This window comes from Oryza glaberrima, chromosome 9, assembly GCF_000147395.1.
Source record: "Oryza glaberrima chromosome 9, OglaRS2, whole genome shotgun sequence".
Lineage (NCBI taxonomy): Eukaryota > Viridiplantae > Streptophyta > Magnoliopsida > Poales > Poaceae > Oryza > Oryza glaberrima.
In genome coordinates this window covers 10,466,885-10,476,415 of record NC_068334.1, presented here as the reverse complement: position 1 = coordinate 10,476,415, position 9,531 = coordinate 10,466,885, and the positions used below count along the sequence as shown (strand labels likewise).

The window sequence follows — 9,531 nt, the reverse complement described above, 5'->3', positions numbered from 1 at the left end:
ATACGTTTACCTAAATTTTTAAGTAAGATAAAGAGTAAATTTCACTTTGGTCCTGATTTATTGACCAAAGTTTCACCATGAACCAAGTCTAACTCTACCTTTTCACTTAACACCAGGTATAGTTACCTTGTTTTGCAGTTTGGACTGGGTTTAGACTTTAGGCCACCACGTTGGCTTGAGCCTGGTGAACTCAGTTTGGGGAAGAGAAACTATCAAGGAAAAAACTAGCGCATGGGAGGAGGAAGATAGTGCCGTGGAGGTGGAGGCGAATTTGCTCATCGCCTCGGTCTCCACTCTCGCCGCCGGTGGCTTCCACGCCTGCGAAGCGGCACGATGCGGCGGCGGCGTGGCACGACTCGGCAGCCCGTGTGCTCTTCTCCAGCTCCGGCGAGGCATGGCGCAGCGGCTGCGTGCTCTTCTTCGGCTGCGGCGCAGCACGGCGATGGCAAGAGGAACGTCGAGGCTCTCCGGAGTGAGATGGAGAGCATGCAGGCCGCCCTCCACAAGGTCGGCGACGTGCCCTCCGACCAGCTCGACTGGTAGTGCTAGACCATCGATCGAACACCTTGCGTGCGTACTGCAGTAATCCGGCACGGCAGCGAACGAGATTCAGAGGAATACAGAGCAGAACAAGAACACAGGAAATTGAGAAGTTTCAGAGAACAATAGCAGATAGGAAATTTGTGGGGCTAATTTTCTGTGGTTTTCATTCACTGAACAGAGTAACATGCAACTCGAATAACAGTAAAAAACTCCTACTTATACTCCACACAAAAGAAAGAATCCGAGGCTCAAATCGTGCCATCCCACAATCCGCTTTTCTCTGAATTCGACGACTCACGCACCCGCGCTAAACTCACGCACACGAACGCTACCGACGCGGTCTTCTGACTCGATCACCGCATCATTCGCATCTGCTAACAAACGCAGACTTATTCCTTCAACCGTTGCAACTGCAATCACCAGGAACACGTTGGGGCCACAGCTGAAATAACAAACTCAATAATCTCCCCCTTAATTCTGCTATGGCCCAAGAAAACGAACACCAAGAAGGTGCCGAGCCGTTGCCAGCTTCGCCGCCGGCAAACCTTTTGTCAGAGCGTTTGCCCGCTATTCCTCAGTCCGGACAAACTCAATAACCACTTGCCCTCCATCAACACACTCACGAATGAAGTGATATCGTGTATCGATGTGCTTGCTTCTCCCATGAAACACTGGATTCTTCATAAGAGCAATCGCTGATTTGTTATCCACAAACAGCTTAACCACCTTCGCCGGTCCTCCAACAATCTCAACCAGCAGTGCTCTTAGCCAAAGCGCATGACAAGCTGCTGCCGTGGCCGCCATAAACTCAGCTTCACACGACGACAGTGCCACGGTCTTTTGTTTCTGCGAGCTCCAAGCAACCAAACTGCCATTGATGTAGAACGCCATACCACCCGTGCTCTGGCGGTCATCAACATCCCCAGCGAGGTCGCTGTCTGTATACCCAGTAATCTGTATATCACCATTTCCAGCTGCATACACAAGGCCACAATCAATTGTACCTTTCAGTAGGAAACGATAAGCGAACAAACGATAAAGAAAACAATAGATCAATCACAAAAGACACGAGATTTAACGTGGAAAACCCTCCCAAAGTAGGAGAGAAAAAACCACGGGCGCCAGCCAGCAAAATATCTTCACTATATCTGGGGTGAGGTTACAACGCCGCACGGCGGCTTACAAGAGGCATATATATGGTGGAACCCTAAAAGGGATGATGATCCGCCATAAACTCAGCTTCAGCCTCTGCTACGCTCCGGCCCAAGCCTCCCGGCGATGGGCCTCCGCTCCACTAAGGCAGAAGCTGGCCTTTATTAAGTGCAAATGAATTTGGATCATAACTCAACATATCTGAGAATTTGTTTCACTGCTTTGAAGTGCATAAGAGTTAGCCGCTCCATAAATCTGCTTGCCACTCCAACAGCAAAGGAAAGATCTGGCCTTGTGTGTAACAGATATCGAAGACAGCCGATCACTCGCCGATACTCAGTTGCATCCACCGGGTGACCATCTGCGTCTTTGTTCAGCTGCATCCTTGGATCAATCGGAATTGAGGTTGAATTACACTCCAGCATCCCAAACTGAGAAAGCACTTTTCTGGCATAGGCAGTTTGCTTCAGCGTGGTTCCATTTTCTCCCTGATCAACTTCAATCCCGAGGTAGAACGAGAGCAGACCGAGATCACTCATCTCGAACTCCCCCATCATCTGTTCCTTGAACATCTTCAATTCAACAGGATTTTCACCAGTCACAATTAGATCGTCGACATAGACGCCAACGATGACACCACCACTGCCTGTGCCCCGAGTATACACAGCCTGCTCCTGCGTGCACCGCTCAAAACCGAGCTGTTTCAGACATCTATCTAGGCGAATGTTCCAGGCTCGCGACGCCTGCCGGAGTCCATATAATGCCTTGTTCAACCTGAGCACGAGATGCTCTCTGCCTTACTTGACAAAACCTTCTGGCTGTGCAACATATACCTCCTCTTCTAGCTCGCCATTCAGAAAGGCTGACTTGACATCAAGGTGGTGGACCTGCCACCGGCGATCAGCTGCTAGAGCAAGAACAACTCTTACTGTATCAAGTCTTGCCACCGGTGCAAAGACTTCATCGAAATCGACTCCCTGTCTCTGCACAGATCCTTTTGCCACCAACCGAGCCTTGTGTTTGATCACTTCTCCCGCAGTGTTCTTCTTGAGTTTATAAACCCACTTAAGCCCAATTGCCCTATGGCCAGCTGGCAACGTGGTGAGCTCCCACGTCCCGTTGCGCTCAATGGCATCCATCTCAATAGCCATGGCATCTTCCCACGCCGGGTGACCGGCTGCTTCACGGTAAGCTGACGGCTCCTTCGTCTCTGGAAGCAATGCCTCACCATCTTGTTCATCATCAATCAAATCCACCCTGGGCACATCTCTCATAATATCTGCAATGTGCCTGTACCGAATAGGAGCACCGTCGGTGTCAATTTCGCCAGCAGAGTGCGGTGTGCTCTGTTCACCAATAGGTGTGGCAGGAGTGGTCGGTAGTGACGGTGATGCCTCCACCGTGCCTGCCGGAGAGGAAGCTTCCTCTTCTACCACCACCGGCTCCTTGCCTGGACACCTGCCAGGTGATGGCGCCTGGTACCTCGGTACCGCGCCTAGCAGCGATGTCGCCGAGCCGGCTGGCGGCTCAACGATTTCTTCAACATCAAATTCAACGGAGACTTGCTCGCCTGCATCTCCAAGCCACTGCCAAATAGCATTTTCTTCAAATATGACATCATGACTTACGTGGATGCGACCGCGACGTGGATCGAACAGCCGGTGCGCCTTGCTTCCTTCTTCCACCCCCAAGTACACATACGGTGCACTCCGGTCGTCCAGCTTCTTAAGATGTGGCGTTGTGATCTTCGCATGTGCAGTACACCCGAACACACGCAAGTGTGCCAAATGTGGCTTCTTCCCCGTCCACGCCTCGTACGGAGTACGATTGCCCATCGCCTTGGTTGGTAGCCGATTGAGGATGTACACCGCGTGGCGCACCGCCTCACCCCAAAGTCTGCCTAGTACACTCATCCCCTTCAAGAGGGAGCGCGCCATCGCCATCACTGATCTGTTCCGGCGCTCCACCACCCCGTTCTGCTGCGGCGAGTACGGCACAGTGAGATGCCGCTGGATGCCAGCCGATTCGCACACTTGTGCAAACTCGCCGAACAGGAACTCGCCGCCGCGATCCGACCTCAGCGTCTTGATGCGCCGCCCGGCCACGTTCTCAGCCAGGGGTTTGAACTTGGTGAAGGCCTCCACTGCTTGATCCTTGGATTTAATCACAAACACCCACATCCACCGTGTGAAGTCATCAACGATTAAAACAAAATACTTGTTACCAGCCATCGTCGCCGGCGAGATCGGCCCGCACAGATCAATGTGAATGAGCTCCAGTGGTTCCTCCGCCCTGTAGTTCGCCACCACAGGGTAGGACGCCCTGATTTGCTTCGCCACCAAGCATGCCTGACAAAGCTGATTCGGGTAGACGATGGCCGGTACGCCCACTGCCATGTTCCGATGCAGATATTACCAATGTCTTTATCCACCAACAGCTTCATCACTTGGAAATTCACATGCCCCAAACGTGCATGCCACAACCACGCCGGATCATCAAGGCTGGACAGCAGGGACACCGGATGGGCAAGGTTGAGCTCGATCCGGTAGAGATGATTCGACGTACGCCTCACCTTCATCACCAGTTGCCAAGGACACTTGTCGAACACCTCGAGGACATCCTCGTCCATCACCACTCGATGCCCTGTTTCAGTGAGTTGCCCCAAGCTCACCATGTTGCAACAGAGGCTAAGAATGTAGTACACATCCTGGAGAAGCCACTGGTCACCATTCTTTCAAGAAAAAAGAATAGATCCCTTCCCTTTTATCTGCACCAATGATGCATCCCCAAACCTGACGCTGCCGGTGATTGATTCATCCAGCTCCCTAAATTTCTTGCGATCTCCGGTCATGTGGTTGATAGCGCCATTGTCCAAATACCAGACGTTTCCAGCCGCTGCGCCACCATCAGCCAGCAGCAACTTTGGCCACACACGATCCTCGTGCACAACTATCTCCTGTGTCGCTCGCGCCGGCGCGTTCTCGATCACCGCAAGCAGCAGCGCGGCGCCAGCGTCCTTGGTCTGGGCCAAGTGTGCTTCTCCTTTCTTCTTCTTCGGGTGCGGACACTGGTTGGAATAGTGACCATACTCCTCGCAGTTGAAGCATTTGATGTGGCTCTTGTCACGGCCACCGCCGCCTGAGCCACTTGCAGAGTTGCCGCGAGCAGCGCCACCGCGCCCACCCGCGCCACGGCCTCGCCCGTGTCCGCGACCGCTCTGGCCGCCTTTAGCTCCTTCGCCGGAAGCTTTCCCTTTCTGGGGCGACGATGACTCCCCGCCATCCTTCTTAAACCGCGCCTCCCACTCAGCCTGAGTGAGAAGAACCTGCCCGTCGGCGGTTACTCCGCCGGCTGCTGCCTTCTTCTTACGCACCCGCTCCTCGTAAGCCTTAAGCCGGCCCACAGCTTCCTCAAATGGCATGTCATCAACATTATAAAACTGCTCAATACCTGCGACAAGGCTGATGAATTTCTCTGGCACCGTGTCGAACAACTTCTTCACCATCGCGGCATCAGTCAACGTCGAGCCCAACGCCGAGTGGCGCACACTCATCGCGGTGATGCGGCCTACGTACTGATCCAGGGTTTCCCCCGGCTCCATCACCATGGCACGGAATTCGCCCTTCAGCATCTGCAGCCGCGCGTCACGCACTCGATCAGCACCCACAAATCTTGTCTTGAGACAATCCCATACTTCCTTCGCCGACCGTTTCTTCGCCACCTGCATGAGGAGATCCTCTGGCAGCGACTGCAGCAGGTGCGACTTCGCTTTCTTGTCCTTCCGCGGGTCGACGGCTGCCCCGACCGCTGGTTCAATCGCCTCCCACACACCCTGGTCCTCCATCATCGCCTGGACACGGATCACCCAAACTAGTGTAGTTGGTGGCCGTGAGCTGTGGGTATAGGAAGGCACTTCCCGAGCTCCCTCTCGCCGGGTCCGACGTCGCCGGAACCAAGGCCATGGTGTCAGATCAGCCCTCAAACCTGAGTGCTCTGATGCCACTTGTTAGCGCTAGACCCTCGATCGAACACCTTGCGTGCGTACTGCAGCAATCCGGCACGGCAACGAATGAGATTCAGAGGAATACAGAACAGAACAAGAACACGGGAAATTGAGAAGTTTCAGAGAACAATAGCAGATAGGAAATTTGTGGGGCTAATTTTCTGTGGTTTTCATTCACTGAACAGAGTAACATGCAACTCGAATAACAGTACAAAAACTCCTACTTATACTCCACACAAAAGAAAGAATCCGAGGCTCAAATCGTGCCATCCCACAATCCGCTTTTCTCTGAATTCGATGACTCACGCACCCGCGCTAAACTCACACACACGAACGCTACCGACGCGGTCTTCTTCTGACTCGATCACCGCATCATTCGCATCTGCTAACAAACACAGACTTATTCCTTCAACCGTTGCAACTGCAATCACCAGGAACACGTTGGGGCCACGGCTGAAATAACAAACTCAACATCGACGAGCAGCTCGAGCTCTGGTGGCGCGACGTCAGGGAGCTCTCCTACGACGCCGACGACGTCCTCAACAGCTTCATGCTGGGCAAGCACGTCGACGACGACCAGGCCCCAAAGGGATGGTGAAGAAGGTGGCCGCCGGCTTCTTGGGGAAGGCCGCCAAGACGCGCCACGACATCGCCGACGAGATCAAGGGCATCATGGAACGAGCCCGGGAGGTCGCCGCTCGCCGTGACAGGTACAAGGTCGACGCCATTGTTGCCCGGTTCAACAACGGCGGCTGCGATCCGCGGCTACACGGCCTGTACAGAGACGAGGCGGAGCTGGTTGGCATCGACGAGGCAAGCGACGAGCTGATCAACGCGTTGGCGACAGAGGCGGTCGTCTCTGTCATTGGAGGAGGAGGGTTGGGCAAGACGACTCTTGCCACAGCGGTGTGGAACAGGCTTAAACCTCAGTTCGATTGCACGGCATTTGTTTCTGTTTCCAGTGCTCCTGACATGAAGAAAGTTTTCAAGGACATGCTGCTTGAGCTCGACAAGACAAAGTACAAGGACATCCATAACCTAGTCAGGGATGAGAAGCAGCTCATTGATGAGCTCAGAGATTTCGTTCAGAACAAGAGGTAAGCATGCATCACGGCGTTTTACCTCTGCGGTATTTGTTATGGAGTATAAATCTTTCTTATTTTTGTGGTCCATTAATGTTGTGCTACATATATATATGCTAAACTTGCACGGTAAAAAGAACTACAAATTTAATGCAACTGATAGTTTCATATGTATTTTATTTCGTGATGAATAATAAAATGTTGTTGCAACTAGTAATATTTAATCATATTTACATTTGTATGTAAATTTTTACTGAGCATGTTACATGGTACGACAAATTTGTTGTTTCTTGTTTCAATAACCTCTTTTTTTAGCAGATTTTCATTTTTATGTAGTATCTTTGGCAAAGAACATTTAGACATCTCTGTTTTTATTGTTGAAGCACATGACTCTATTGTGTTGATATTAATATAGATTTCCGCACGCATGTAGGTACTTAATTGTAATTGATGACATATGGGATATAGCATCATGGAGTGCAATTAGATGTGCTTTGGTGGAAAACAATGATGGGAGCACAATAATTGCAACTACCCGTGATTTCGATATTGCGGAACAAATAGGTAGTCCTCATAAACTAAAAACCCTTCCACCCAAGAGCTCTAAAAAATTATTCTATCGGAGAATATTTGGCTCCGAGGAAAAATGTCCACAAGAGTTAGTTGAAGTATCTGGAAAGATATTGAAGAAATGCAGCGATGTACCATTAGCTATCATAACCATAGCTAGTGTGTTGGCTAGAACTAGAAACATGGCAGAAGAGTGGTACAAGGTGTATAATTCAATTGGCTATGGACTTGGAAACAACCATGATATGAAAAACATGAGAAAGATACTGTCACTTAGCTATCACAATTTACCTTCCCACCTAAGGACGTGCTTACTTTATCTGAGTATATTTCCCGAAGATTATGAAATTGAAAGATCTCGATTAATAAGGATGTGGATATCTGAACGTTTCATCCATCCAGAAAAAGATGGGGACAACTTGTTCGAGTTAGCAGATAGTTACTTTAATGAGCTTATAAATCGAAGCCTCATCCAATCATCAGGTTATGGCAACGGCATTCCACATTTTTGTCGTGTGCATGATATGATTCATGATCTTATCCGGTTCTTATCATCTAAAGAGAACTTTGTTAATGTATTTGATGGCATTTTGCAACAAACATCTCCAGCAAACAAGGTTCGTAGGCTATCTCTCCAGAATAACAAGCTAGATAACAGCACAGCTCAGACCAACCTGAAGATGTCACAAGTGAGGTCGCTTTCTATATTCAGCAGTTCTGGTGTTAGTTTATTACCATCTCTTTCAAGCTTCCAGGTTCTACGTGTGCTGGATCTAAAAAATTGTTATCTAACAGAAGGTTGCCATCTTGATCTTAGGCATGTTTGTAACTTATTTCACCTAAGGTACTTAAGACTCTATGAGTGTAACTTTGACCGTGAGCTTCTCAAGGAGATAGAGAACCTGAAGTTTTTGCAGACGTTGATTGTAAAAAGAGAAGTAAGACTGCCATCAACGATTGTTGAGCTCAAAAGATTGATGTTCCTACATGTTCATACAGATACAATACTACCTAAGGGGATGGATAATCTAACATTGCTGGAGGAATTGTCATTGATTGACATCAACAAGTCCCCAAACTTCGCTAAGGAACTGCGAAATCTTACGAAACTGCGGGAGCTCGAGCTTTTTTGGGGTGAAATGAACGAGTCCTTGGAGGAGGCGTTGATAGAGTCACTGTGCAACCTACAAAGAATCCAAAATCTGAAGATTTTGCCTTTTGGCAATTCCTCCCTAGACTTCATAGGGGAACGTTGGATGCCCTCTGTATATCTCCAGAGATTTGTTGCCACAGGGTCAAGTCGTTTCACCATTGTACCAGCTTGGATAAGGAAGAACCCCTCCCTTCTCACCAATCTCACCAATCTGTCCATCAAGCTGCAGGAGCTTCGGCAGGAGGATCTGAAAGCCCTTGGAAGGTTGCCTGCTCTTCTCAATCTCCGTTTGTACGCTGGTAGAATCGAGTGCTTGCTCACCTGTGTAGGAGAGTTCTGCTGCCTGAGATCGTTCAACCTACGTAGCAGGGATTCGCTTCGGCTCACGTTCCATCAGGGAGCAATGCCAAGGGTCCAAAGAGTTCTTTTGTCTTTCCATGTGCAAGATGGAAATGGTGACTTTGACTTCGGTTTGGAGAATCTACTCTCGCTTGAGCATGCTGATGTCTTTCTTTCACGGATCACCATTACTATGGATAGGGACATGGAGATGGAGAGAGCGAAGTCCGCGTTGGGGCATGCAGCTCAGATCCATCCCAACCATCCCACCCTTGAAATTCACTGACTCTCAGATCTTTTCGGTAACAACGTACTGTATGTTGGTAACAGTACTGTACACTACTCTATTTCTGCTTCCATTGCAAGTGAGGCCTGTTATCGTAATTCGTCAATAAATGGGGGGGGGGGGGGTAATTTTTACTGTGGCCTTAATTTTGCTGTACCTTGAATGGCTACAAAATGACTTTGTAATTTTATCATTTGACTCTGGATGTTTAAATCCTTTCCTTTTATTTGGCTGATGTGTATCCCTTTTCCTTTCCCCTTCCTACCCAGCGTGATGACGCCATGACGGACGGATGGTTTCAATTAGTGATGACATGCATGTTGATGTTTGATCAACGTTTCTGGTTATCCTTTCATGCATGGATAGGATGGTTTCAATTTCTGGTTAGCTAGAATCCTAGATC

General features: G+C 49.7%; 2 pseudogenes; both read left to right on the top strand.

Annotated features, from left to right (window-relative positions):
* The first annotated feature begins 333 nt into the window (after nt 1–333).
* On the top strand, nt 334–6,445 carry LOC127783722 (putative disease resistance protein At1g50180; annotated as a pseudogene).
* Nucleotides 6,446–6,447: 2 nt separating this feature from the next.
* LOC127783721 (disease resistance protein RGA5-like) lies at nt 6,448–9,128 on the top strand (annotated as a pseudogene).
* Nucleotides 9,129–9,531: the final 403 nt, after the last annotated feature.